Source organism: Diadema antillarum, unplaced genomic scaffold (genome assembly GCF_040938485.1).
Source record: "Diadema antillarum isolate AM-2024a unplaced genomic scaffold, OU_Dant_1.0 seq00000485_RagTag, whole genome shotgun sequence".
NCBI classification, from domain to species: Eukaryota; Metazoa; Echinodermata; class Echinoidea; order Diadematoida; family Diadematidae; genus Diadema; species Diadema antillarum.
In genome coordinates, this window is record NW_027271448.1 from 947,482 (window position 1) to 955,458 (window position 7,977).

The window sequence follows — 7,977 nt, forward strand, 5'->3', positions numbered from 1 at the left end:
TTGAAGCATTAAACTTGTTTCTTTGTTTTTCTTGCACATGTTACGTGGTGAAAATATATAATAGCACAAGTTTAGTGAAGAACAAAAGTGACACTGTGGGATTATATTCTAGAGATCACACTCAAAGAAAATTTGAGACGTGACCACAACTAATTGAAGCATTAAACTTTTTCCTTTGTTTTTTCTTGCACAGGTTACTTGGTGAAAATGTATAATAGCACAAGTTTAGTGAAGAACAAAAGTAACTCTATATTCTAGAGATCACACTCAAAGAAAATTTGAGACGTGACCACAACTAATTGAAGCATTAAACTTTTTTTTTCTTGCACAGGTTACGTGGTGAAAATGTATAATAGCACAAGTTTAGTGAAGAACAAAAGTGACTCTATATTCTAGAGATCATTCTCAAAGAAAATTTGAGACGTGACCACAATTAATTGACGCACTAACCTTTTTTTTGTTGTTGTCTCGCCCACCGGAGGTGAAGGCGAGACTAAGGGATCCAAATGGCGTCCGTCCGTCGTCCGTCGTCCGTTCGTCGTCCGTCGTCCGTCACAAATGTTAAAGTTTACCTGCAAGACTCTCCTATGATGAATAACTTGGCAACTGTTACAGCAATGGCAGCCACACTTGGGTGATAGAAGCACTAGGGGTATCTTCATGTTATGGTGTTGTCAGAGGTCATGTATTGAGGTCAAAGGTCATTTGAGGTCATATATTAAAGGGTATGTGCAAGACCCTCTTTTCTATGTTAAAGTTTACCTGCAAGACTCTCTTTTGACAAATAACTTCACATAAGTTGCTTGGATTACAACCTAACTTGGGTCATAGATGCACTGGGGGTACCTTCATGTTATGGTGCCGTTGGAGGTCACAGGATAAGGTCAAAGGTCATTTGAGGTCATACATTAAAGTTTACTTGCAAGACTCTCTTATCACTCGTATCTCGACACATGTTGCTACAATAGCAATCAAACTTGGGTGATGGATGCACTGGGGGTACCTTCATATTATGGTGCCGTAAGAGGTCACATGATAAGGTCAAAGGTCATTTGAGGTCATACATTAAAGTTTACTTGCAAGACTCTCTTATCACACATAACTCAGCACATGTTGCTACAATGGCAATCAAACTTGGGTGAAGGTAGATGTCTCTTGGGAAGTTGAAGGTAACCACAAGGTCAAAGCTTACAGACAGGGGTCAACGAACTTTTAGGGCCCAATGTTAAGTTTTTAGGGAGCATTTCGTTTATGGCTCATAACTTTTGATCCCTTTGTCCGTTTGTGACCAAACTTGGATGGAACATGGGGAGGTGAAGGTCGTCACAAGGTCAAAGGTCACAGACAGGGATCAATAAACTTTTAGGGCCCAATGTTATGTTTTTAGGGTGCGTTTTGATTGTGGCTCATAACTTTTGATCCCTATGTCCGTTTGTGACCAAACTTGGACGGTAGATGTCCCTTGGGGAGTTAAAGGTCATCACAAGGTCAGAGGTCACAGAAAGGGGTCAACAAATTTTTAGGGCCCAATGTTAAGTTTTTATGGCACGTTTCGATTATGGCTCATTACTTTTGATCCCTTTGTCCGTTTGTGACCAAACTTGGATGGTAAATGTCCCTTAGGGTATTGAAGGTCACCACAAGGTCAAAGGTCATAAGAAGGTCAATTAACTTCTGGGAGTTATAAAAAATATTAATTCCTTGTACGCGAATGGGCGAGACACAATTTGGCGATTGCCTTGTTTTTCTTGCAAAAGTTACGTTGTGAAAATGTATAATGACACAAGTTTAGTGTTGATTTAAAGTGACTCTCTATTCTAGAGATTACATTCTAAGATCACCAATGATTGTCACACTTAGCGTTGTACGGTCAAATTGCCTCATCACTTGAAAGTCAAATCACGTTAATTATTTGAATTTGCGTAGCAGCATCGCTGAGTGCGTCTTGAGCACTTCATTTAATAGATTTGATTTGATTTGATTTGATTCATTTCCGCATGCAATCAAATACAAATTGAATACAACTTTCAAAACACAAAAAACAAAGGAGGATAAATGCAATGATTCAAAACGATATATAGCATACACTTATTGTAGTGAGCAGCATACATTATACAGAAACATAAAATAAGGTACTTTATATAGTATCTTTCAGTAAATAAGAGAGATAACTGAATGCAAGAGACCGCAGTGTGCAGAATACATGATGCAGTACAAGTTGTAAGTATAATAATTATCTTTCTTTCATTTCTTTTTAATGCAAAGCATGGCCGACATTATATACAATGTAGAAGGGCCCACAGGTCTATCACGTTGCGTGCATTGCTGTGGCGACTCCGGATATTCTGTGATTTATAAGATCTTATATATTTGCGATTTGTGTTACTCTAGAAACTCGGCAATGCAGGGCTTTAATTTGGACGGGAATGTTTTGTTCGCGTACCACCGGGTACTTTTCTGTATGCTTAAATAGAAAATAAGATAAGGTGACTAAGTGAGAGAGATTAATACTTTATTTCACTGGATCAAAAAAAATATATATATATATATATTACCATCTATTTCATTTTTCACTTTTCTCATATGGAACTGAATAGCTAATTTTTTTTTCTTTTTTATGATGGATAGTTTACAGAAAGGGAGAGTTCACCGCAGAGCATGCTAATAAGTATTCACGCTCTTATTCATGGATTTTATAAAAAAAAACACCTAAAGTTATAACCACATGTTGCTCAACAAAGCCTTTCAAGAGTCTCCATGTGTGTTTGTGTGTGTGCGCGTGTCTGTACGTCAACTTATGAACCTAAAATACCCTTGCAGACTAAGTTTCAAAATAGTTTGGATTCTTTTTTTATTCATGAGAAATAGGACTACGATTTCTCAGATGTATGAAGGAAAAGAAACCCCGGACGGAAAACAATAATATATGCATATTATATCTAATAATCTGTAAAAAAAAAAAAAAAAAAAAAAAAAAAAAAAAAAAACGAGTGAATATATTCACTCTTTAAGGAGTGTGCTTTAAGGAATGAATACAAAAAAAGAGTGAAATTGGGGTGGATTTTGAGTGAAAATGTTAATTTTCACTCGTTTTAGAGTGACCTCGGAAATCACTCCAAAATAATCGAGTGATCCCTGAGGTCACTCCAAAATGAGTGAAAATATACATTTTCACTCAACATTCACTCCAATTTCACTCTAAATTCACTCTTTTTTTGTATTCACTCCTTCAAGAGTGAATATTTTCACTCCATATTATATATACATATATATATATATAATAGAGTATACTACCTTTGTACCTTTAAAGGGGATGGATAGTAACTGATCAGTGGGAATCAGTGGAAATGCTGGGGGATGATTGTTCCAATCCTTGTGGGATTCATTTAAAAGTATGTTATATATCTATTGTTGTGTGAAAATTATTTGCTTCAGAATGGTCTCATATTAAAGTAATGTTTCCAGGTTAGCATGCCTGTACAGTGACGGGGCGATCGTTAACGGGGCCGTTAACGATCGCCCCGATCCATCACATATATTTTCATTACAGTTTAGATCATTACGGTGTAGAAGTATCTTCTCTGCAACTCTGATGCAAAAACAACACCAACTAAAACTATCACTGATTACTTAAGAAACCTTTTTGTTCATTAATGTTACAAGCCTGGTAAAATTTATGCAACTCCAGAAAGGGACAACAATTCGATAGCAAAGATATTCTAATGAAAGGGAAAATGGCATCTGACGCAGAACATACAGGCGAAAGGTCTGTGTATCATTTGGAACAAGTCTTTCACAAAGAATCCATAACACCAATGACTTTTTTTAAAGTTTGGGCTTAAATATGTAGTGGAAATATCGCATTCATCTGGAGCCTTTAACTTTATTCCATGAAGTTGAAAAAACAGTACTTTATGCAATTGGTATGAAGCAGAATATGGATGAGTAAAGGTGTATATTTCTAAACATTTTTTGACAAATCATGACCTTAAAGGTCCTGTTTACCTTTGGGAGCAGTGACTTAAAAAATGTTCAAGATATCACTTTTGATGCATATGTGTAGGTCAGTTGTATCACAAAACATCGGACCATATATATTTGTTTGCAATTAAGCTTGAAATATGAGGGGATATCTCTATTTTTCTCATTAAACCATAACTGTATACGGTCTAGTCTAGAAACACTTTTATTATAACTATTGTTCGCATTTTGTATATTTAACAATACTTAGATCGATTACACTAATTCATTTTTTTTTTTAGTTGGTTGTTTTTATCGTTAACTCACATTTTAGAACTACATTTATTTTGAAGCACGACATGCTAGGTCTTTGTTTCATCTGTAAATGATAAATTTGGCCTTTAAAAAGTGAGCGATCAAAGAAGATTTAATCACATTTAATGTCTTTTTTTAAACAAAATTCTTATAATTTAGAAGTCAAAGATTTTGATGTCTCTGATTAGAAGTAAAAAAAAAAGAAACTTGAGAGATATTTTGTGAGTTGTGGAACGTCAACACTTGTCGGAGAGCTTAGAGAATTTCAATACAACTAAACTTACGGGCGATTTATACTTACAGTTTAATACAGTCTAACATTTGGTTCTGCTGTTCATAACTTATGTGTTTTTGTTTTTGTCTTCTATGTTATCAATGATCAGAAATTCATCTGCATTTATTTTGGAAATGTATTAGTTTGAAGTGCTGACTTTGATATCAAAAGGAAATGTTGCTTTAGATTATGTTGCACTTCAAACACTTTGAATTTTATGTATCTAAACGAAACTAATATCATTGTCACTGCATTCTATTTGCCCGATGCAACTCCTGTCTATTTAATTGTAACCTAGACCATTCCGAATAAAGCACCAGCGAATCACTCACAGATGATTGCGTGTTGTGCCTGCTTTTTTTCTTAATTATTCTGTGAGGTGTGTTTATCTGTTCAAAAAGTGTCAAACTGTTTTTTTTTTTCAAAATAGTGAGAGATTAATGTACTTGAACATAACTTAAAAATCACGTGTACAATGAATTTGCCTGATTTTCTGTATCTGACTCAACCAGAATTGAATGATAATATGGTTTTGAATTGCACACTGGACGACACTGCCGATCCATGAATATATATCGTAAATCAGCTAAAAACCCACTAAACAATTACTTTATCATAACACATGTCATATCACACGTATCATGCACAGCGTTTAAACAACGTAATTACATTAGAAATAGGAGAAAAGAAAATCTACTCGCACTTCTGCTGGTCCAATATTACATCATTGGAAATGAGTGTGTGTTCCCATCCTCCTTGAGTATTAAACTCGTCATTACAAGCTGAGGTATGAGTGATTACATGAAACCCTACAGAAAATATGAAATCAGTCAGCGCTCATTCAGAAATCTTCATATTATACTGACAAGAAGGCTATAGGGCAAATGAGCATACCAAGTTTTAGGATAGTCAGATAACCATTTCAAAATGACTGCCATGGAGTTTTCTCCTTGTTTCGCACACAGACACATACACGCAAACACACAAACACACTTCTAGAAGACATCTAAGCAATCACACAAATACACTCACACCTTCACACATCAGATCACAATGTATTTAGAAATAAAGGATTGCGATGTAGTATAGAGAAGCTATGTATTCAACAGTGCGCAGCTTTTAATATTTTACCTTTTGCTGACATCTTGTTTAAGTCTTTATAATATGTAGGACATTAGAAATTTCGATTCAACCTCAATAAAAGGAATAGAACGGAACATATCTATCATCCTGTGATCATGTGTTTCCCTCGTCCAGATACTGGACGATTTTAATCGTCCGCATTCCCCACACTAACACATGCATACACATGCATGCACCCACACAATGCGCCAAACCGCTGATTGCGACACTCCACCAATTATTGGTACTCCCGAAAAAAAATTCAGGAGGGGTGATCTTGTGTAATACAGTGTACATACAGACACCATCAACGTACGTCCGTACGTACGCGGGTACACTGCATACGAATACTGTCCAGGAAGTGGACTAGTGTTTCCCTTGCTTGGTTTGTTTTTAATCTCGAGGCCGTAGAAACCATTGCATATTTTCAAAACTACTGTATTTCTATCTTTTAATGTAACATAATACATATTGAATGTATCATAAAAGCAGACAGTCAGACTCTGATAAAAATCATACCCGCCTTTAAAGCAGGTGCTCTGAGCCCATTGGCAGGGGTGGATCCAGGAATTCTGTAAAAGGGGGGGGGGGGGCACTATAAATATTTTTGGTGCCACTTCCGGGTTTAATCAGCTGAGAAGCTCACCCATCCACCTCAAAAAAAAAAGAAAAAAAAAAAGAAGTGTTTAGAGGGTTTTTGAAAATGAAAAGTGGCCTGTAAAAATTACCCTATCACAATATTCTACTACAAAATGCGTTCTTCAAAAACTGCACAAAAATGCAATTTCCCGTTTGTTTAATGATCTGTAACTTAAGAAAAATGTATAAGAAAAATTGCTCTTTCAAAAAATATAAAAAACATATTAAGATTGATTACTTTGACCAATTTCACCTATTTTGACTCCTCACATAAAATCGGAGTGTGTGACTTTTTGTTGGTTTTGTGATGGCACGGTCACATAATACATGAAGTGAGTGAATGCAGAAATATTAGCAGAACACATTGGAGAAATTTGACGAAAAGCAGACAATCCGTTCAGAGTTATGAATTTGTAATGTTTTGGCGCCATCATTGCTGGATAAGAAGATGACAACAATTTGTGATGTCACAGTAGAACAACAATGTCACGAAAATATATCAAATAATTTCACTTTTGATATTCATTTCAACTGTCTGACAGAGCTGAGGGTAGCATAATTCTCCCTGCCTTCTGAAAGAGTTTAACCAAGTGCCCTTTTATTATGCCCGTAAAATTCATCAGTCTCTATCAAATTGTCTGATCTTCCTCAAACTTCACTGAGACGTTCTACAATGTACTCATATCTCCACATTCACTCCATCCACATGTATATTTGGAGTAAATTCGCCTTGAATATGCCAAAATATAGAATACTATTAAACAAACTACCTTAAATTCATAACATGCCTTCTGTATACTGTACATGCTTTCATATTTCTAATATGCAAACTGTTAACATACCACTGCTTCCTGTCTTCTTCACATGCAAAGAACAAACACAAGAATAAGAGTTGATATATTACACACTACTCCTCTGTGAGTCTACTTCATGTGCTTTGGTCAATAACAATTGGAATATCGCACTGAATTCACATTTCACAGTCCCATTGCACTGTAAGAGGGAGTTGTGAAAATTATGTACACACGTACAAACACATAATCGCAATACATTTAGAAATATGAGAAGGCAAAATTTGAAGCTCTTTCAAAAATATTATGAGGAGTTAACTTACAGACCATCTTGCATTACTCACTCTTTCATGAATATTCACTCTATAAAGATTCATGCATGGTTTAGTCCTGCTTTTATACCACTTCACATATTGTTATCCATCCATTTGTTGTTGTTTTTTTTTTCATTTAATCTATTCTTGAGAAAAGAGTCTTAGAGGTAATCTTGAACATGTGACACAGTATGACTCGTGACCTTAGAATGTGACCATGCATAACACTGCACCATAAAGACCCCAAAGATGCATCTGTGATGCACCTAGAACGAGGGTAATGACAGTAAAGAGGTCTGCAGCGAGTTATCATTCTCAATCCAAGACTTCCCAATCGTGCACTGTGTTGCAACATTGTTGTGCCGGTTGGGGTGAAATCTACTAAAGAATGGAGAGAAACATTTAACCTGTCATGATGTGGTGAATGGGTGGAGTCGCGACTACATCTCTGAGCAGAGGCTGGACACAAAATAAGTGGCAGGTGCAAAATCATTTGTCATGAGCAAGTGTTGAAGGCAAGCAGTAATATTTTGTGTCGGATGACAGATGCTGTAAAACGAGG